General features: G+C 32.4%; 1 protein-coding gene across 2 annotated transcripts in view; it reads left to right on the forward strand.

Moving 5' to 3' along the window:
- Positions 1 to 6309: 6309 nt before the first annotated feature.
- Gs2 (glutamine synthetase 2) overlaps positions 6310 to 25005 on the forward strand; it is a 77584-nt gene continuing 58888 nt past the window's right edge. For both annotated transcript variants that reach the window (XM_085941674.1, XM_085941668.1), the window contains exon 1: positions 6310 to 6477. The gene's annotated coding sequence lies outside the window, so the exon portion shown is untranslated. The remainder of the gene's footprint in view (positions 6478 to 25005) is intronic.

The raw sequence follows: 25005 nt of genomic DNA on the forward strand, positions 1-25005 counted from the left end.
ATGATGTCGCTACTTTCTCGCGTTGTAATTTTAGTAAGTACAATACAATGCAATGTATGGAATAATATGTTTATGTGTACTAATTATTACAATTGCTTACTTAAATACTTAAGCTGGCACTGCATATTAGGGGTGAGTTGGATTGGAAATACTGTCACCAGTTTGTGTACTCAAGTATCGGATGAAACTACCCATACTCAGTATGCATGGCCCAATAAACTTGTTCCAAAAAACTTGTCATGATATCATCGCGGATCGCTCGCCAGTTGGTAGACTTTCAACACTATTGACATTTAATGCGCGCGAACGAGATAGCACTTGAATATAGGTATATTTTAATTTATTAGTCTGATGACTACAAAGGTCAAAATGTAAATAAGGATTCTAGAATAATAGTTACATATTAAAAAAAATACTGGGAATCAAGTACCCTAGTTTAAGCGTATTTTTTCAAAACTATTGTTTAGCACTTACGCTCTTCTTATATCCAGCTCCTTCGTTATTGATGTGATAGTGTGGTTTTAGGATTTACCTTGTAATTAAATGTACGTAACTATCTACCTACCTACACACGCAATCTTTAATGGATATTAATTTATCCATTGCATAGATAAATAATTTCCAAATTGACTGATAAGAAAGCAGCAATAGGTAGGGCCGTCAGAAAAGTATTGATACTTTGAAGTATCGATCCCAGTGGCGAAGGCTGTTAAAATCCGACATAAATAGTGCACATTAAAGTTTGTCAGTCATTTATATTTACTTTTATTGAACTAAGACTACAATAATTTGCAGATGGTGTTGGTTAGCTTTAAAAAATCAATTAAACCGTGCCTAAACCAAACCATACTAGTTTTGTTATTCGTCAAAACAGTGTACACTTTTTCATTCCTACTTTTGTTTTCGTTGATTTAATAATACTCATATTACACATGTTGCCCTGCCAAGCCAAACGATAGTGAATAAAAATATTATTACCTATACTATCTATAAAATATCCAAATTTATGTATGTTTTAATGATATGATTTTAGATATTTTATAAATAAGTACACGATTATTTTTTGACTGAACTGTTGAATTGAACTTACAAAAAAACTTATCAACACCGTCTGTAAATATTGTAGACTTAGTTCAATGAAAACAAAAATGACAAAACGTATGACTGACAAAGTTTATTGTGCACTATTTATGTCGGATCTTAACAGCCTACCTCCACTCTTCGCCACTGCGATCGTATATTACCATTTTTTGGATACGTTGGTATCGATTGAGATTTTGGAAAAAATGGCTGTGATCGATATTTGATAGTATCAATATTTTTGACCGATACTTTGGAATAGATACCTTTTCATTCGATATTACGTCCCTAGCAATAGGGCTAGTGATATCAAAATTAGTAGAAATTACAATAATTGATTAAACGATAATATTTCGTAGATATGTATGTACTCTGATTCATAGATGTTCATAGATAAGAAAATTAAATTCTTTTTACGCTATGCAATGTACCTATACGTCATAATGATTTTTTTTAAAAAAAACCTAGATATATAAAAAAATAAGTAGGTAATGTGATATAAAATCATTAGGTCAGTTTGAGTACGAGTGTTCTGAAAAACACAATTAAGTATATTATGGGTAATTATAGGTAAAATGGTATAATTTAAATCCATTAAAATATGTGCTCCTCACCTTTTTGTCATCAGGGACCAAGACACATGATTCTGCAAATTGACGAAGACGTTGTCAATTGACATTATTTCTTCAGTTTTATTTATTTAGGTATAATTCAACGATTTCAAGAGTTGGATGGAAAATGATCATAATCGAACAGAATAACTGTGTGAATAAGTGTGTTATAATAATATACGGTCCTAAGATGGTACGACCGGTTCGACGGAACCGGTCCTCATCTTTAGATGGATGTCAAAATCAACATAAATTTGCACAATCAGACACGGAACTATGTAGCTGCTCAAGACACGAGCCAGTATTTTTGTTTAAACTTTTGGACGGAAAAGCCCACAGTGGGTAGATACCTATCGACCAAATTTTTTTTTGAAGAAATACTTCAAAAAATATACCTGTTAGTGTCGGAAAATTAAAAAAAACCTGTTGACATTCACTTCGGATGGAAAAATTCAAATCTCGAAATTTGAAAAGCTCTACAGGCTATTTGTAGGTAGGTATCTATTAAGTGGAAAAACTATAATTTTACAACGTTTTTCGTAGGTCGTATTCTTATTTGTCCGGTACAAATCTTGCAATCGGTTTTTAGTAAAGTAGGTAGGGTATTTTCAACATTTTAATATACTTTATAAAAAATGTAATGTTTATTCCAGGGAACACAGAATTAATGTGAACTGAAATACCTAACGGGTGTGGAGTAACAGGCAAGCGATCTCGAGTGTGGAAGAATACGGGATAAACTTAAACACGCGTCAAGAATACGTCATTCTAAGCTTGTCCTTCGTTCTGAAAACTGCTCTCGGTTTATGCACTGACGCTCATCCAATGTGCATTTTGAGTGTTGCAACACACACTATTGCCCGCCTATAACGTGTTTCATTTTTATAGGACACTCACACATTCAAAGCCCTGCTTCAAAATGTAGTGTATTGAGGCAGAGCATATCTGAATTCTATTTATTAATCTATTCTGTGGATTATTCTATACTTATGTACTATTAATAATTTAATTGTTGACAATCATTTATTTATGTTATCAATTTTTAGAATATTTCATAAATTCTTTGGCATTTCATTGTGAGAAAATTGTTATAGCGCCTGTACACGTGTATGGATTTACTGGCAGCAATAGTGCGTATTTTAAGCTATCATGACACTGTTTACACGTAAAAGTGCTGACTGTCTCTCCAATCTCATTCTTCATGAGTAAGCGAGACGCGATGTTGTAATTTTATGTTACTATTTGACAGGTCGTAAAAATCAGCCGCGGTGTAGTTTTGCCGGCAAGTTCGCCACTATCGTTCTACTGCGCAGGCGCAGATCGAAAAATTCTCAAATGTCGCATGAAAATTCATAAGCTTTCGAACTGTTTTGATTCATGCATGCAATCTTGCAACCGCAGAATAATACATGTTTATCTTATGGCCGCGATAATACTTACTGTCAGCAGTAAATCCATGCACGTGTAAAGGGGATATTATGCTCATTTTGCAGTAGGTACTAGTTTACTTTTAAATCATATACTTATAAACAAAATAAAAGACCGTTGAAATAATATCATACCAACATTTTTTTTAAAGCAAGAATTATTTCAATATTTCAATAAGTAGATACCCGTACAAAGGTTTACGATCCATGAGCAAGAAAGAAGTAAGCAGTGTGTATTAGCAAAGTAATTTGAACTGTTGTCTTATAATTATTGTTATAATTACTTAGTGCGACAACAATAATATTCATTAATACAAATTGTCACCCCATTTCTAAAATTTCTAAATTTTTCGTTAATAGTTTGAAGATTGAATCTGAATAATATAATTATGTGCTATGTTGGTAAATAGGTATACATTTAATACGCCTAAACGATCTGTAGACAAATGAAAGATGTATTTCAACATGATGCCCCGTTTTTCTAATCATAAGTGGTATATAAAGGTTCATTCAAATGTCTGGGAAAAAACAAACATTTAAATAAAAATATATTAAACCATTATATTATATACTATAAATAGTATAGGTACTTATCATCAGGGCTTGAAATGGACCGAAACGCACCGGAGCGCCGTTCCGGTTCGTAAAATCCCCAAAATTATCGCTCCTTCTCGTGGATATATTATTTGACCGTCTCAGTTAGATTTCCCATATAATGTAAAAATCTAACACACTTATTTTTATAAAATACACATTCAATTATATACTTAACTTTATCTTAATGTTTTCGTAAAGTTATTGAACGCGCCGGTTCGTTAAATATTCCATTTCGAGCGCTGCTTATCATAGAAAATAATACAGAACTCAAAATCATGACGTTTACATAGTTTCTAAATAGGCTGCGTATGGTTCAGACTTAACTACCAAATTAACCAAATATACCCAATCTTAATTTTCGACCATTATAGGGTAGTCACCAGCTGACTCTTGGGTTTAATCCAATGCATCAAAACAAAATAATATGACAATTTTAACTGAAAGAAGACTAAAATTACACACACATTAAATGTGTGAAAACTGGTAGATATCCAACACTTCAATTATCCTTACAACAAGTTAGAATCGTTGACGATTTGTTAGTTTCATTCGAATTCGAGGGATATGAGTGACATGACATGACTATCAGAAAGGTAATGTGTCGTGTCGTAAATTCAGATTGAAAATTATTATTTCTTTAACTACATAGACATTATAACTCATATTACTTATAACAAATAATTACAAGATAAAAAGAACTATTTATATACAACGTTTTTAAATTTTCTGTTGAATTATATAAACTTGACTTGACTAGCTTAAACGATTGAAAAAAATATACTTGATAGAAATAATACTGAAATGTCATTTTCTTGCTTAGGTCGTATTCTTATTTGCCCGGTGGTTGTTTGTCCGGTACAAATCTTGCAATGACGGGTGCAACGAGTATAATCTGCCCGTTAAAAAAATAATAAAGTTTTTATGACCATAATTCACGCATACCTACATGTAAAGATTGTAAATTGCACAAATTAATAAATCTATCCAATGTTCATGTCAGTATTTTACAACGTTTTTCTTAGCTCGTATTCTTATTTGTCCGGTGGTTCTTTGTCCGGTACAAATCTTGCAATCGATGTTTAACTAACTTTCCGACTAGCTAGACATTTGAAACTTTTAGAATATATCAGAACACGATGCCAATGCATTTTTTAATACTTTTAGCCATCTTTAAGTAGAATTGAATTCATTTTTAGTTAATTCTGTTTTGTATTAAAAGTTATTTCGATACCATTATTGGTTGGTAGGGGTCCTAGCAACTAAATTATTAAATAATATATACGTGCCTTACTATGGAAATCAATATGAAATGACATTTCATTATTCAGTATTTCTATCAAGTACAATTGTTTTTGATCGTTTAAGCTAGTCAAGTCAAGTTTATATAATATGATTCAACAGAAAATTTTAAAACGCTGTAAATAAAAAGTTATTTTTATCTTGTAATTATTATTTTATATGCTTAAATAGAATGTGGCGCGAAAAATGTTATATAACGAGTAATGCTTATAACGAGCAAATTCAGTCGGTCCCATCTTCCTCGTAATAACCAAGTTCGACTGTATTTATTTAATTTATTCTTCCTATACTGGTGCGTGGCACAATCCCTAAGGAACGTTTAGATGCCGCCCACCGTAGTAGGTACACTAGTACATAATATATACCTATTACCTACTCGTAAGTCAGAGATCTACGGGTTGAAATCCTGTCGACAGCGTTAAATACACCCTTTGGCTTTTGTTTAATCAATCATTATTATCCCATTCTTCAATAATTATATTATATTATGTACCAACTCACACCCTATTATAGGAATATAGGGTTTGAACGTTTGGGTTACAATAAATCATTTATGTATACATATAAGAACATGATATGGATACACAAAGCCTGCTTGGACTAGAAATGGTAAAAAAATAATTACAAATTTATAAAATTATTTTAATTCAATTTTTGATGTAAAGACACTATATTAAATAAAATAAAACTGCATTGTATTAATAATTAAGATAAAACACAATTCCACTTTGTTAATATTACTCTAAACCGGTTTTGACCGCTTCAGAGGGACATTGTAAACTAGATTCTAGTTGACAATGTCATTCTTATGATTATATTATTATATAGTAAGTACATATTCCTCACTGTACAATAATAATCACGACCGGTTTCGTCCGCCAATTTACAAGTTTATATGATGTGTTATATGAAACTATATACCATCATCACAAGGTATTTATTCACTATGTATGTTATTTTTCTATTTAATTGATTTTAAAAATATCTATGACAATCATCAATGCAATATTTTTTAACGATAACTTAGAGAATTATTTACTAATTTGGTATCCACCAAATATATTCTTATTTCTAATGAACTATTCCTATTCCACGTTCGACAGTAATTGAAATATTTTTTCAATCTGTGAAAATTTATTATGAATTATTTTCCTAGTAGAATTTTAATTTACGGCTACTTACCCTAGGGGTTGTAACATCGAGTGCGTGCGCCAAACATGCACCGCGCATGCGTTTTGAGCACTGCGTTTGGTCGAGCGCATTTTATAAAAGGCGGCGTTCGGCTCTGACAGATCAGTCTTAGAGAAACATTCAGTGCATTAACAGGTTGTTTATTACCATTGTGATTAAACCGTGTCTCAGCTGTTTTAATTCGTAGCAGTTCTCCGTCATCATTGCTTATTGTCTATTTACAATAAATAATCAATCGTCAACCATCCGCAGCACCTGCTCAGGTTATAAAGGTAGGCACTCATTCGAATGTCCATGCAAAATTTTCCTTTTGTTATTTTTATGTCAGTTTATTCGATCGTGGTATTTTATTATGATTTAAATATCTTTATAACCAGCATTTTTACGATTACTGGCATAACGACATGTTATCTTGATGAATGGTAATCCTCGTCGCAGATAAACCATTTTTTCATTGATCATTTTGAGTTAAATAGCAACGAATCACGTCAAACGTCAAATAAAATCACTATGTGTTTTGATTACAGCGATACCATTTCATTCCCCGACTAAGCCCACGTTAAATATAATACTTAATTAAAAATATAGTTAAGTACGGGAAACATTAGTGGTATTTCGTATTTTCACGATAATTATAATAAATAAAACAGCTGATTGAATATAAAGCATGAACATATATTATTATAACTCCTATCCACTATCCAGGAAGTAAAATAATTCATTTATAAAGAGTGATTTAAAATTTGTTTTAATCTGGATATTTCTTATAATTTATAAATCATTTAAATTAGGTACTTAATATATTCATTTTTAAGACTGTCGCGAGTTCATTGTCGTATATTTATTATGTTGAAGACTGATTAGATTCTGGTACGATGCTCCTTGCATCTTCTTATGCTTATCATCTCTCATAATATATTAATTAGTGGAAACAAATAGTACATTTTAAATGCATCGATAACGAAAGTTATATTAGTTACCTAGTTGGTACTTTGTATTCCAAAATTCAATATAACTTTCTTTAAATTGCAATAACACTAAAATTTAAATCATAAACGATATAAGTACATAATATGACAGTTATGTAAAAATCGGCATATGAACATATTTTTTTGTATTAATTAGTGACACACTTTTCGCCGAATAAAACTTCCATAATTATAATTATTAATTCATTGTAGGTTTAATCAACCAGGTTTACTTGCATTATCAGTTAATAGTCAGAGTAATTGCTTATAATTTGATTATTTTAATCTTTTTGTTGGTCTGAAAATCCTGTACGAATTTAATCTATTAGTTTATTACCTACTTTATTACGATCCCAAGCTGTTGTTTCCATATTTTATTTATTATATGGAATACTTACTAGTCAGTAATATTTTCATATTGTAATTGGAACATCCCATTTTTAATAGCATTATTATTATTATATAGGTACATACATTTAAAATAGAATTCTGTGGTTGCAGGGTACCTTAAAAGTTCTTATTTAGTCGCGTTTTTACGAAATTAAGATTTTAATGATTGTGTGTAAAGAATTACTGTGCTCTTTTTTATGTATACCTACATTTTGTCATGTAATTTGTAAAAAATAGTTTAAACTGAGCAAAATATTTTTATCTTTAAGTCAAATTACTCATTCAAAAGATTGAATATAGCACAATATCAACAACTTAATTTAATTATTATAATATATAAATAAAGCAAAAGAAATTAGAAAAGATATGTCAATTAACTTCTAAGCAAGAGTATTTTGAAAAGTGTCATTTATAATATAAAAACAGATTATGTCAGCTGTAACCAAACTGATTTCCCGAAACCACAGAATTTATGGTACCTACTTCTTGTTATCCAAATATGTATTTTTTTATTTGTAGATAATTATTATTTTCAATGACGTTTTAATTGAGTAGGTACCTACATACTTCAAATCGATGTACCTATCTAATGTATGTGATAAATTAAGTTTATCCTGTATTTCCCAAATAAGTACTGCATTTTATTATCTGGCTTATTACCGAAAATGGTTTTCACTGAAAAGTGTTGTTGGGTATATTGTAATAAAAATAATATTACTAGATAGTGTCCGAAAATAGATTCTTTGTCACATAAAATTTGGCGGCCAATAATATCAGCTTCAACAAAATAAAAGAGCGGGAAAATTACACTCTGCCACTGAAATCTTTTCATCTGCAGATAATTCTCAGTGTAATTAAATGTAGGTACGAACTAAAAACTCTGCATGAATAATATTAAATACATTTTATATTTTATCTGTACGTATTTATCATGATTGTATGATTGTCAATGGCGAAGGGTGGAGTTAGGCTGTTAAGATCCGGCATAAGTAGTGCATACTAAACTTCTCACTCATGCGTATTTGTTTACTTTGACCCAAGACTACAATTTACAGATGGTGTTGGCTAGTTTTTAAAAATCAATTAAACCCTGCCTTAACCAAAACATAATAGTTTTGGTATATTTTGCGCGATACGACAAAATTATTCACACTTTTTCATTCCCACTTATTTTTTTTCGTTGGATTAAGAATACATATTACACATATTGCTGTTTCATTTTTTTTTAATTCATTAAGCCCTGCCTAAACCAAACTAGAATACATAAAAAATATTAATCTCTATAAAATACCCAAACTTATGTATGATTTAATTGCATAGTTTTAGTTATTTTATAAAGATAATCGAGTATTTTTTGACTATTAATTATCTATTATGGCTTAGTTTTTTTTTCCAAGGTTTCATTGAATTTAAAAACCACCATCTGTAAATTGTAGTCTTATTTCAATGAAAACAAATACGTATAACTGACAGAGTTTAATGAGCACTATTTATTGCGGATCTTAACAACCTACCTCCACCATTTGCCACTAATGATTATTCAGTGTAATTTATGAGAAACTAGAATAATAGGGCAATAGTCACTACGTAATGTAATGTTTATTAAACGAGCAAAATCAATACTTACTTAATCTTAAAATTGTACACTCAATAATAAACATGTTCTTATTTTTGCAAGTATAATATTATGTGAATGAGGTCAAGTGGGATAACTATAAGATGTCAATAACAATAATAATTATAGTTGTTGGAAATATTTATATGGGTATAATACAATTATATTATGTAGTAACAAAAGTAATGGGTGCATATAGGTAGACATATTATGTAGAACATACTGCATGTCTTTTATCCATCAATACATGTTATAATCTCATATCATTTGATCGACGACCTCTCCTATTGCTGTAGCCAAGGACGTTGCACTGCGCTGCAATAAAATTAGGGATGGTATAAATATGAAAGTATCGGTGTTTTTGATTTGATCAATACGTTGGTATCTACTTTTTGTTAATACGGTAGCCATTTCTCAATCCGGAAACATGAGTTATAATTAGGCTTACCATAATTATGAAACTCTAAACCTGGACAGGAAAAGGATAGGTATATGCCAAAGAAACAAATTTAACCACCAAAAATTGTTTTAAAGTATGTACAAAAAAAGAATGCAGACCTTCTGCAGCAGAAATTTAAATTATTTTATTTATTTATTGTACCAGTCCGCACTTCTCGCTGGAATATACTTTTTTCGCACCCTTCCAGCGCTCGAATTGGACAATTTTACGAACCGGAGCGCTTGATAATTTAACGAAAATATTAACACTGTTACTTATCTAATTCTATACATAATCTGCCATATCTCGCACAGACGGTCAAATTAATATTTACACGAGACGGAGCGATAATTTTCGGGATTGTATGAACCGGAACGGCGCTCCGGTGCGTTCCGGTCCATTTCGAGCCCTGCACCCTTCCCCGCTATCTCATCACAAAATATACGCTACTACGGTCAATCATGACAATTTGTTATTGACAAATATTCATACGCGGAACAGCCGGGACAAAATGCCAAACCGGCTGGGACGCCGGGACCGATGTGTGAAACCGGGACAATCCCGGTAAGCCTAGTTATAGATAATGATATATTTGAGGGTATCCAGGTATAAACCAATAATTTCAATAGTTTTCAGTGGTTACATTTAAATTGTACGTATTACATTTCCCCATGAGCTTTCTTATCGGAAAGAGAAAACCGTGTACTATACAGTGATTTCTATAGCACTGAGATGAAAAAACTACGCGTTGTTCGTGGAGACAATAATGTTCCTTCAAGAATGAAAACCTAACCTAACCCAACCCAACATAACCTAACAAATAAACCAGTATATCGGCTATTTTTCAAAATTTATTTGCTGCTGGCTTCCTGTAAACAGACAAGAGCCGTGTTTTATTTAGACATAAATTTTATCTCCCAAAGAGGTTGGACCGTAGGTATATTATACGATCATATATTTCCGATACAACATTTCACGGTGAAGTGTGATACGGCGAACTGCGTACGTACAAATTTCCGGACACGATTTTAAGTATCTATATTAGCAATATATAATCGAACATGGGACATGTGTTACAAAAGTTTTTTGAATGTGTAATATATAAAAAATAATACAGTATAACCTCGTTTTTACGTGCCCGGAATTCACGTTTTCCCGGCAATTGCGTGTATTTTTATCAGTCCCGATGTATTTCACTACATTTAATACCCGCATTTACGTTTTTCTTTCCCGCGATTTACGTCGGAAATATTCAAAATATGCGAGTTACGCGCACTTGACAATGATTGGGTCGTAACATTCGAACGATTTTTCAATAAAAATTTTAATTGAATGTTGTTTTTTAATAAAACGTTATTTTTTTAGAAACATAAAATTTAAATGTTCTTTTTTTCAATACCCCCCTTTTACATTTTCCCTCCAATTAGGTTTTTTTTCTTCAGTCCCTTAAAAAACGTAAAATAGGGGTTATACTGTATATTTATATTATATCCAAATTCCAATGGATATAAATATGTATAATATTATATTCATTCTTTTAATAATCTGATACTGTGTATCGATACTTTTTCTTTCGATATGACATCACTAGACAGTGACTTGAGTGACCGGTGCATCGCTGGTCCACGCAATACCTCAATTCTTGCGTCAGGCACCTGCAGCTCACCTGCGTAGTATTCGAAAGGTAGACAAAACACCAACAGCAAGCATGATTGTTTACCGTTCAGCATGTGCGCGCTGAGCTCACTAAGCATATTATTAGGTGAACTGCGATGAATGTCTATAGGTATATAAATATTATAATATTATTTTTAACTATAATAGTTTTCATAAAACATTTTTTAAATCTTGTAGGCAATACGAGTTATACTTTATTATTAAAGTCATATTTTTTAAAATTATAAAACAGTTATAATATTTTTGAACCAATTGCCTAAATACTCTCTCTAACCTACTATGTATTTATTTTATATGTAGATATAGAAACAAAATAATATTACAAATTATTAGCTTCATAATAAATTATTATAATTTTAGTCTTGGATGACAATCTTAAAAGAATCTTAAGGCTATACCTCAGTTGAGGCACGGTCTAACAAGATAGTGGCTAGGCGATGCGCGGATTGCGGGTCGCGGGTGCAAATGTCGCATGCCAAACGAAATATAATTTGTCATATAAATCCAACATGCGTCCATTTAATGTTCTGTTTATTGTTCTAACGGTTGTGCATATATGACGGGTGGTGGTGGGCACTTTAACGTATGTTCTATTAGTAACAATAATAATATATTCATTGACATGTTTTCTTTTTAAAGTAAATGGGTAACGTTTTTAGTCATCTTTACTCGATTTTAGAATTAATACCCCCGTCGCCATCACGAAACAAATTGACGTGTTCCCAGCTCGACGTTCTCTCTCCGAACGGCAGCGAGTCCACAATTTCGTCGCGCCTATAGTTGAAAATTATTTGCCGTTTCACTGATGTATCGCCTTAATGTTGGAAAGCATAAATTATGAGTGGCGGTTTTCCTTAATGCGTATGAGGCGCTCGCTTTGTCAGAAAATTCATCAGATGTGTGGGTACTTAAATGCAAAAAAAAATGTTGCAGCACATCTCTGTGGTTGTATTTTTAACATTGAATGAAAAATTTGTAGGGGGAGGCAATATACCTGTCTAAAATAAGACACGAAACGCGTACGTACGCCGGTCGATCTTTTAACGAGAATTAATTATTTCTAACTAACATTTAAAATATGTACAAATTTATTTTTTTACTAAAAGTAGATTGGCGTAATTTTTATAATAGTGGAGCCTCTAAATCAGTCAGCGCATGCAGTCTCGGCGTATCACGTGTACCTATAAGTACTAGGTATATATTATTTAGTTAACATGTTATTTTGTAGATAACATTGTCTGACGCAAGGAGTCGTGGGAGTGTAATACCTATTTATTATCTGGTGAAAAGTGCCAATACTGGGAACGGAATTTACTATCGATAAATGACGTAATATCCTTGTCTGGCATTTTGAGAACCTCTGTAATACTGCACATCTGTTTCATCAGACTGACATTATTCTTTGATTTTGCACTGCTAAACGAAGGTCACCCCACCATTATAAATGAATGGCACCTTTCTCTAGGTTGGAACAAAAGTATTATATACTATTACGATGATATTTTCCGCTGTGTAGTTATGATCTTACACTCTTTCATCAGCTTTTTATAAAGGTTACTGAAAAAGCAGTTTTAGTTTATTGAAAATAATATATCTAAGGACTTCAGAATATATTCAGTCGATCCTACCTACTTGCACGTACAGAAGTTTTACGAAGACTACATAATTATGTTATTGTAAATAATCGTAGATAACTATGTAGGTAGACATTGTGTTTATTGTCAAATATTAGTCGATCTACTGCTGAATGAAAACCTCCACATGACATAGCTTCTTCCACTCATGTTATATTATATTATATGTACCTACTATTGTGATTAATAATCAAATTATTAAACGGATTCACCATACTCACCTGTGGATGTGCAAAAAATAATCATGTTGTTTTTCGATGTGTTTCAATTGACTAGTGCAACGACCCAGCGGGCTAGGTCCATGGCCCCCACATCCTAAAACGGGCCCCCATACCTGTCGCCAAGGTGAAAGGCAGTGTGATGCCTTACATTAGTGTTTTCCAAATGGTTTTTGATGTAAAATTAAGGGTATTCAGTGTAATTTTAGCTACTGTTGTATTTTAATACATTCACTTGAATTATAGAGTTATCGTGCATCGACACAATAATCCAAAATTCATTTATTTTTGCAATGCTAATAATCCTGGAGTAAAATAGCCCCCGCAGGCGACTTTTTTATTGTTTGAGAAAAATTTTGATTTGTGTGTGTGTTTATATCACTTATCTGGTCGAGCCCTCAGACTAGAGTTCTGTCAGCCCCTCCTTTGTGGGGGCCATGGTTAGGTTAGTGGCTAACAATCAATCATAGTAAACAAAACTCTAAACATAACATCCACTCCAAGGGGGGTTATTTTATCCGCTTAGGAACGAAAATTTTATATCTTTACATTCACTGATAAATACATAATAAGATATTTAAAAAAAACATAAATTATAATATAAGAATAAAATATTAAAAAAAAATCGCTTACACTATCTCCAATGTCATATAATTTCAGGAAATGATTTAAATGACTAAATTATACCACTAAGTATTTTTTTTTATTAAATTATAATATTATATTAAATTCATTAGTTATGTTGTGACGTACATTATGTTATCTATGAATAGTATAACATTATCATAATAATTAAGGTTATATTATTATTATAGTGAGTAGGTAACGTGATCAGTATTTCAATGCATTTTGGAAATTCTCACAAAGCGTGGTCTTATCAACAAGTTGAAATTTGGCAATAAACGAACTTTATTAAAAACAATTTGATACGTATAATTTTAGCATTCTACCTTTGAGTAAAATTCACAGAACAGATAATAAATAGAATACCGATAGGCTATATTCAATACGCCGCATGTTGATGCAGGGTTTTTGAATGTGTGAGTGTCCTACGAAAATGAAGCACGCATTATGCACGTGCAATAGTGTGTGTAACACGCCAACATTAAATGAGCGTAAATGCATAAACCGAGAGCAGTTATCAGTATTCGACGTATGATTCGACGATGTATCTTATTTTACCGTAAAATTATGTACTAATCCTTAATGTAGGTATATACGTGTATATATATATGTTTGACTAGCGTTTGACGTAGTTATGAATGCATTAAATTTAGTTTAATTGTGTACATAATTGAGGGGTCTCGAAACTTTTCGTAAAATCTTCGTAAAATCAATAAAAATGTATTATTTCTTTCTTATGTGTATAATTTCTGAAAAAAAGTGTTTAACAATAATTCATAACAAATAAGATTTTATAATATCTCTTTCAGAAATTATAGATATAAGAAAGAAATAAGACATTTTATTGACTTGCCAACATTAATTTGAAAATGGAGACGGCCATTTTTGTTTCCAGATTCCTCAATTGTATCTAAAGCAGTAGCCAGATCGAATTTCACGTCACCATAAAATCGGCAACACAGCCCAACGCAGTCATTTAATCTAAGCCAACATAAAAGTCCCCAACTGGAGTAATAAACAAGACACATTTTATTAATTTGGCATCTTTTTATCCATACTATCTACACTTCAAAAGTTGCTTAGTTTTTTTTAAAGTGAACTTTTTTCGGTACACTTCGGTTATGAGGAATACAGCGGAAACACATTTTGAAAATACCCAATATACTGGATTATTTGTTAGTTTGGGTTAGTTTAGGTTAGGTCTGGTTAGGTTAATCTAACAAATAATCCAGTATATCGTGTATTTTCAAAATGTGTTTTCCGCTGTATTCCTCATAACCAAACAGTACCATTTTTTCGTATTAATATTTTTGACTTATATATAGTTTAGATAGATTCTTTTATACAAACAATTAATATTAGTAATCAGCTGTAAGAATGTATACTGAATATCGTGTTGTTATTAAATTTAGATGCTTCGATGAAGATGATGATGAAATTCCTACCTCTCATTACCGGTCCGAATTAAATTGTATTTTTACAATGATTCTTGGAAATTAAGTTGTAAACGGCATACATAGTACAGAGAAAAGTAACGAACTGTTTTCATTCATAATAAGATATTATTATAATAAAATTATAACATCTCTAGGTATGTTACAAAGACTGTATATACCTACTTATTGCTCGTGACGTAAATTGTAGAAGACTATTTTGTTTTGGCTTGTAGGTACATAGTCATTCGTGTGATGTAGGTATACTTACATAGGTCATAATTTTGACGACGTTTTTAATTTGCACATCAAGTGACGTAAGTAAGAACCATATGTGTGACAAACGGCAGTAACCACAAAACAATCAACACCCAAAAATAAAGATGCATGCTCGAATTATGTGATATTGAACGAAATGCTATTACCCCGATTCCTATTTCAGACTATTCTCAAAAAAATCAATGCATGTACCTACTTATGTACGCGCGTTAGCAGTTATACTTCTTGGCGTAATAAAACAAAAACAAACCTTGTGATAACCTAGATTCTTCGACTATCTCTTAATTATCTCGTTAAATTAAACACTCAAGAAAAAGGGCCGTTTATTGGAGCGCCGCTGGTTTATTTCTACACACTTTAACTTATAAAATTATTTCTGGTTGTTTTTATTTTTAAAGTAACAACTGTCACTATGACATTTGATCGTTTGTTTACGCAAGGAATTGCAAATGGCCGACAAGAATAAATTCGTTGCTTAGGCAACGGAACAATTCTACTATCAAATTTGCGTTTGTATACAGCTGACTGATTCGCAGCTAACTTCATACTGTTGCGCACTTTTGTAACGGTGTGCGCGTGCAGCTCTCAATTTCACTCTCTACCAAACGCCCCAAAAGACGTATAACTTCAAAAATATTTTACTTAGGTATATATATTCTAATAGACATGTAAATACGTAACGTATCTACTTGATATTACATACTTATAATATTTGAAGTAGCAAATTGGCTCAGTCTTTGTTCCAGCTCTGTTATAATAACACTAAATTTAAGATCATAAGAAAATTCTGTCCGCTGCTAGTTGGTAGGTATAAAGAAAAGCGCACTGTAATGTTCTTTGTGTGGAAACGAATCAGATATAAATAGTAGGATACGCACACACTCGCGGCTATTCTTCTGTTACTCATAGTGAGTAGGTATTACTAACATGCAATATCTCGTAACACGGATGAATCCACTGCTGGATGACGGAGTTCCAAACCGATTCACCCATGTACGTTGCGTTCAACATACACCTGCGGGTCTATTCTATACTTATCGACCGCTAAAGTGATAAATATTATCAAACTTAGGGTAGGTTTGTATCAAAGTGTTTGCACTTATTGTAACAATTACAATAAGTTGAATATAATTGTTGCAATACGTGCTATATCTTAACAGCAGCAAGAGAGGTGCTGTTAAAATATAGCACGTATTGCAACAATTACAACCATCTTATTGTAATTGTTACAAAAAGTGCTAATACTTTGATACAAATCTACCCTAGTTAGCCGTCGTATTTATCACTTTATCACTTTAGCGGTCGATAAGTATAGAATAGAGCCACTGAAGAACTTAACCGTTATACCTATAAATAATTATAAAGTTTTAACGAAAACTATATTAGGTTATATTGTATATCCCAGTGGCAAAGGGTGGAGGTAGGCTGTTAAGTTTCGACCTAAATAGTGCACATTAAACTTTGCCAGTCATTCGAATTTGGTTTCATTGAACTAAGATTGCAATTTACAGATGGTGGTGGTTAGTTTTTAAAAATCAATTAAACCTTGCCCAAACCAAACCATAAAAAAATTTAAAACATAAAAACATATTGTCGGTTAGTTTTTAAAATTCATAGTAGTAGATAAAAAAATATTCTAACTAAGTATAAAATATCCAAAATTGTGTATGGTTTAATGGCATAATTTTCTACATATTTTATAGAGATAGACGATTATTTTTTGACTATTATCTATTATGGATTGGTTTTGCAGTGTTTAATTAAATTTTAAAAAAACTAACCAATTCCATCTGTAAATTGTAGACTTAGTTCAATGAAAACAAATACGTATGACTGACAAAGTTTATTGTGGACTATTTATGTTGGATTTTAACAGCCTACCTCCACCCTTCGCCACAGGTATACCCTATCAAATCATTTCGTTTGTGTCGTTTCTGAAATAAGTTTTTATTAATTAGTCTTATGTTTCGTACGAGGAATACCTATGTACTGGCAGAATGTTTACCCACAATGGTCATTTTTGATTCAGTCCAACTGTTGCTACATACATGTTACTTACTATATGATTTACATAAAGAATTAATCAATGTCTCACATTTCTCTGCCCTTGGTTATGTTATGTTATAAGTTATAATGTTATAAGTTATAATACAATATTATTACAGTAGGTACCATATCAATTATTATTGTAAGTTATTTACCTTGAATCACAGTGTATTGATAACATAACCGTATAATTATGTTTTGAATAATTTTACTGTAGATAATGATAGTGCATAATACAATGCACTAACAATTTTACATTTTTTTTCAAATTTTGATTATACCTACATATAGTGAAAGTTTTCAACAGCCTTGAGCAAAAGCATGCCTAGTAACTAGGGATAGCAATACCGAACGAATATATCAATACCGGTATTTAGATTGAATACCGGTATTCGTCATAATATATTATAGAAAAAAATAAGTAGGTACCTATCAATAAATATAACTATAAAAATGTATTTTATAGCAACATACTTACATTTATTATGTTGACCTTTATAAATATGTATAGATCATAATATTTTAGAACTGCTATTTTTTACAAATACTTACTACCTATAAGTCCGGATACAGAAAACTCTCTCTCAAATTATTCAACGTTTGTTGGATGTACTATCAACATTGGATCAATAGTTATAGAATAATTGAAAACATTTGCCACGAATGTTTTCTTTTTTTAACATAATTATGTTAATTCATCGCGAAAATTCTATATTTAAGTATATTTGAATGATTTTGTTTTAATGTTATTTAACTTTTGTTGGTTTCAGTCAGTATATTTGCATTTTGGTAGCATAAAACATATACATTAAATTTAATATAGTACCTACAATATAGTAAGTAGTAAGTAATGAAAAAATAACATTACATTAATTTTCGAAAAACATAAACGTGTATGCTTTCTTACTACCGAAAATACCGGTATATTGGATTTTTGAAACCGGTATTTCGGTATCGATAATAAATTGAATACCGGTTTTGAAATACCGGAAGTGCATTCCTACTAGCAACATACATTTTTAAGTATATAATAATTTTATAAATGTGTATTCATCATGCAATTATTATTGTAATACTGACCCGTATAAATATATATTATGTATACTTACATATAAATAAATAATATAAAACAGGGGAACTCAGAAATAATGGGAACTGAAATACCTAACGGGTGTGGAGTAACAGCAACCGATCTCGAGTATGGAAGAATATGGGATAAACTTAAACACGTGTCAAGAAAACGCTTGTCCTTCGTTTATGCACTGACGCTCGTTCAATACTGGTGTATTTGAAGGTTGCAACACATACTATTACACGTATATTATGTGTGTTTCATTTTCTTAGTACACTTACACATTCAAAACCCTGCGTCAAAATGTAGTGTGTAGCCGTACCCTATCTGAATTATATTTATTAATCTGTTCTGTGATAGAAATACTTATATAAGTAGGTACATAATATATTTCTTGTTGTTTATTTTATGATAATATTACTTACTTACTGGTAGTGGTAAAGTAACTATTGTTTCACGAATACAACAATAAAATAAGTTCTTAATACAGCAATTAATAGATGTGGAGAGTTATATTCAGAATAGGTAGGTATATTATATACCCTCAAACTCACCTGTATTTATAACGGCATGCTCACGATATCTTCACAGTTGTATTTAATTTAATTTAATGTTTATGTATAAAATCGGAAAACAGTATTGCAGACTGCACGTGTACCTACCTATAATTTTATAGTTGTTACCTAACACTTTCTTGGTTGAGAAATAATAAATTAATTACCGATTATTAAGTATGCTCCCTATTCCGATACCTACCTACCTAATGGTATTTTAATTAGGTAAAAGAATGGTACACTAACCTTTTTCTATCAATACAATACCCCTTTTGTTCAAAAGTCAAATAAAAAAAACTCTAGCTTTCATGTTCACTTCAAACGCTAATATGTAGGGATCTATACACTGCTCTGCTAAGAAAAAAATAGTGTTTTTGGTTATATTAAATTTAGAGATTATGTCAAAGCAATCCAATAATTTTACATAATATAAGAGATATTGTAGTTTAAAACTTGTGTTCTCATTTCACTAAAACCAAAAAGACTTTTTTTTCAAAACCTATAATACTTTTCATATCGTCGTTGTTTTGTGAAAAGGGCGAATTAACCAAAATGCTATTTTACAGGAGGAGGATTTTTAACTTTTAACATTTATTTGTTAACTACCTGTGGATACTTATAAATGACTAACAAGTTTATTATAAAGCTTAGAAAGAATAAAGTCCTTATAATAGGCTTTATAGTATAATATTTTAAAAGGTCTAATATGTCACATTCGCTTTTTATTCATAATACTAAGTGGATGTTCGCCCTTACTATTATCGTTTTTAAGTGCTTTCCAGTGAGCTAGTGAGCTACATATTGTTTTTTCATTAAAATCTCAATTTCGCCAAAATGGTTGATTCGCCCTTTTTACAAAACACCGACGTATATTATGGTAAATCTTGATGTTCTGAATTTAAATAAAAACGCGGTAAAAATGCAGTGCGTACATCGTGTACATATTAGTATTTATCACAATATAATATTATACGCAAATTAGTTGCATAATAATAAATGGATACATTTTTACCACAACCGTTCCGTAATAACAACACTATCGTAAGTAATAATTATTTTGTTGAACATGTTTTTAATCGGTCAAATGTAAAACAGCTGATTTCAGGGTTAGCAGCGTTAAGTCACCGCTGTTTCATATCGGTAGTTTTTTTTAGCTTGCATTAATAATTAATTACGGAGTCGACATTCACTGGCTTATTATAAAAATAGATTTTTCTGATCGGAGACAGTAGCCTACTGTAGGCAGTGACGAAATAATAATTATGGAATATTATTCACCTTACAACTAACACGAGATGAAGCAAATGTCACAACCGGATAACAATCTGGTATTAAAAGTAACTTTGAATTAATTTCATATTATAATATTGACTTCAACCACGACCAGATACCATGCAAGAAATATCGTAATTTTATTTTACGGAAATCATCGTATATTTATATCATATTTGAATATTACACAAATGCGGTTTTTAGTTATTTTATAGATTACTAGTTGTGTATATTATTACATATAAGGCATCACTTGTGTGATTCATTCCGCATTCGACCTAAACGGTACAATCACAATTTTTATTCGAGTTATACTTATTTTGGGGCGTTTGGTATAGAGTGAAATTGAGAGCTCCGCGCGCACACCGATACGAAAGTGCACGACACTATGAAGTTATCTGCGAATCAGTCAGCTGTATACAAACGCAAGTTTGATTGTTTGAAAAATAATTATATAATATAGTAATATAAATTTAAGTGTATTTAAATAAACCAACGGAACTCCAATAAGCGGCCCTTTTTCTTGAGTGTGTAATTTAACAAGATAATTAAGAGCTAGTCGAAGAATCTAGGTTATCACAAGTTGTGTTACGCCGATTTTTTCTAATTACGTTGGTACTTACATATTTTTTATGGCTGCGCTTTTCATAGTGGACTCTAATTGATTATGACGGTGGATGTGGATGCTGGGGGGCTGTTACACGGGAGTTAGTCCAGGCACTAAGCTTATTGATGTTCAGCGGTCTGGCTGAAGCTGGTCCCTGGTGCATGCCCTCACGTCCTAGTAGGCGCTCGCGTGGTACACTTTTGATGAATGCTATGATAAATGAGGAGACACTCTGTGCTGATAATATGGACACAGGTAGAGTTTTCACGGAGACTCGAATACAATTATGTACCTATGGTTATTAGTAACCTACGTGTCTTACTTACATCCTGTAAAATAGCACCTACTTTTAAAGCAACGCTTAATTAGTAGGTGGCAGTAGGGAAGGGTGGAGGTAGGCTGTTAAGATGTGACATTAACGGTGCACACTAAACATTGTCAGTCAAACGTATTTGTTTTCATTATACTAACTAAGACTACAATGTGTGGATAGTTTTTAAAATTCAATTAGACCCGGACTAATCCAAGCCATAGTCAATAACAGTCAAAAAATATTCGTCTAAGTATCTATAAAATATCTAAAAGTATGCCATTAAACCTTAATTTTAGGTATATTATAGATTGAAGAATATTTTTATTTATTATGGTTTGGTTTAGACCGGGCTTAATACATTTTATAAAACTAACCAACAAAATATGCAATATGCACTTATTATTAATTCAACGAAAACTGAAATAGTGTGCACTATTTTTGCCGTATCGTCCATAGCATATCTAAACTATTATTGTTTGGTTAAGGCAGGGTTTAATTGAATTTTAAAAACTAAAGAGCACCATCTGCAAATTGTATTCTTTATTCAATTAAAACAATTAAGTATGACTGACAAAGTTTAGTATGCCCTATTTATGTTGAATCTTGACAGCCTACCTACACCCCTCGCCACTGTTAGGCGGGTAGGTACTATCCATGTGAAACATAAATCATAATAAGTACCTACGAATCTCAGGTGTTTTCAACTTCCGACAATAACAGCAATCATTTTTAGATTAAAATAAAAAATATTTCACCTTGTCACTCTTGAAGCAAACACATTATGTCATCTCAATCTCGCGACACGCACATCCTATGCAAGTTGATTACAAATAAATGAAGGTATACTAATTCCTATAGGCTGCTCTACGCATTTACTGACTGATCTTGGGATTTTAAGGAATACATATTTTTTTTACTTGTTATATACTTACTTACTTTTCAGTTTTTACTGTCATTAGTAATTATCGAACGTAATAAACAGGTATCATTAATGAAACATTATATATTACGGACATAGTTAATTATATGTGTTGTAATATTTTATTGTTATTGGGTACCTACCCACATTTTTAAATATCTGGTTTATGTAGGTAAAAGTGCACTTGCAATGAAAGGTAACAGGCAGCGCTCCAAATGGACTGGAACGCACCGGAGCGCAGCTCCTGGCCTGCGATTTCCTAACTATCGACTCGTGTGTCACCCGACGACATGACGTAATTGTGACGTCAGCCAATACACGCTCGAGGCAAGCCGCCCAATACACACTGCTCACCATAGATATTATTACGCTTAAACACCTATTTGTGTATGAGGACAATGAATAACGCCAGCATTTGACTAGCGTTATTTTCTCGAATGCTATTATCACTCCGGTAGTACGTCACAATGATGTCATATGACGTCATGTCGACCGGGCGACTGGGACTCGCAAGTTCTAACATAAGGCATAAAGCCCATTGACGCAGCGAGTGCGGCGCTCGCGCAAATTTTCTACAAGTGGCGCGTAAATTATCAAAAATACAACGTAATCAAATACGCCAGCGCCCACTGGACTTGACGATGCCTTGCGCCCCGCTTGCCGCATGAGTCACCGTTTTTCGCTTCTCGGCGAAAATACAAAGAAGTCCATTCATTGAACACGGCTACCAAAATTACGCTGCTCGAGGCGTCGTCGATCGACGGGCGAAAAGCAATTATTTAATAACAGGGAACTCTTTGTTCCGTATCCTATATTTCGCTGGTTGAATAATGTCGTCGTAAATATTAATTACAAGCCCCGAAATAATATAATATTTTTATTGCTTTGTTATGAGAGACACTGTAAAAATAATTATTTTGTGCTGCTTGGGCCGCTTATTACGAGGGTGGGTCAATAATTCCTTAGAAAAAAGCATTAAAACAGTTTTTATTTTTGTATTTTTTTTTTATTTCTCAACATAATCTCCTTGGAGCTCAATACACTTGGTTAGACGTTTCTCAATTTTTTTTAAACCGTCAGAAAAATAAGTTTTCGGAAGGTCCTCAAAATAAGCATTTGTCCGATCGATGACTTCTTCATTTGAAAAAAAACGTTGTCCACTTAGCCATTTTTTTAAGTTTGGGAAAAGGAAAAAGTCACTGGGGGCTAAATCTGGCGAATACGGTGGGTGGTCGACCAATTCGAACTTCAATTCTTCAATTTTAGCCATTGATCGTAAACATGTGTGAACACGGGCATTGTCCTGATGAAAGAGGATTTTTTTCCTGTTTAAATGAGGCCGTTTTTCTTCAATTTTGTTTTTTAGCTGGTCCAATAAAGATGCATAATAATCCCCTGTTATTGTTTTTCCTTTTTCCAAATAGTCAACGAAAATAATTCCACGTGCATCCCAAAATACAGTAGCCATAACCTTACCAGCTGATTTTACGGTTTTCGCCTTCTTTGGACATGGTTCGCCTTTCGCAATCCACTGCTTTGACTGTTCTTTCGTCTCGGGAGTATAGTGGTGTATCCATGTTTCATCTACAGTCACAAAGCGACGAAAAAATTCATCCGGATTGCGTTGCATGAGCGACAACAGGGCTTTAGAGGCCACCACCCTATTGCGTTTATTGTCGACTGTGAGCAAACGCGGCACTCATCTTGCAGAAATTTTTTTCATGCCCAATTTGTCATGTAAAATAGAAATGACGCTACCTTTTGAGATCCCTGTAACCTCAATTATCTCACTCAACTTTAATCTTCGGTCACTTAACACCATATCGTGGATTTTATTGATCATTTCTGGTGTAGTCACCTCTACAGGACGTCCTGAGCGTGGTTCATCCTTTGTTGATGTACGACCACGTTTAAATTCATTTAACCAGTTATAAATAGTTGCAAGTGAAGGAGCAGATATGCCGTGAACTAAATCCAACTCATTTTTTATTTCCTTTGCTGTTAACCCTTTTATATTAAAATGTTTAATAACAGCTCTAAACTCAATTTTCTCCATTTTTCCATTTTCCACAAGCAAATTTTTTTTTAAATGTACGAGAAACACACAACAACTCGACCAATCTGATTGAAACTTCGCAGCATACTGAATCGGTAGTGCCGCTGCATGAAAACAAACCGCTTACAGTACTAGTCGCGCCACCTGTCGGCTTTTCTAAGGACTTATTGACCCACCCTCGTACATAGGTGAAGGGTAATGCGCGGGAAGAGACGTGTGATTATGGTTATGAATAAACACTGCATTCGCCGACTTCGCCCGCTCAACGCGTTCTATGAGCACTATCGCTAAGGCCCCTGTTCGTGAAATCCCCGTCATTATCGTTGTCTCGTGGAAAAATTAAATATTGCATTCTGGTTCGTGAATTTTATTATTAAAACGTATTATTAAAATTAGTTTTACTTACTTTAACTTTACTTACATATATTTCTTAAAGTTGATACGAAATTTGTCGGAATCATAGTAAAAAAAAAATATATTTATGACATGACGTAAACCTCGATTTTCATCTGCGGCGCTGACAACATTATGCCCTAAACTTGCATGTCACAAATTTAAAGACAGTTACTCCATCTGAGCTTGGCAGGTATATTTCCATATAATACATATAGCTGTTATCATTATCATAATATGAACAATTATCTAGCGCTCCGGTTCGTAAAATCTTCCATTTCGAGTACTGGT

Source organism: Rhyacophila brunnea, unplaced genomic scaffold (genome assembly GCF_057557595.1).
Source record: "Rhyacophila brunnea isolate RB1 unplaced genomic scaffold, BYU_Rbru_1.0 scaffold_1, whole genome shotgun sequence".
NCBI classification, from domain to species: Eukaryota; Metazoa; Arthropoda; class Insecta; order Trichoptera; family Rhyacophilidae; genus Rhyacophila; species Rhyacophila brunnea.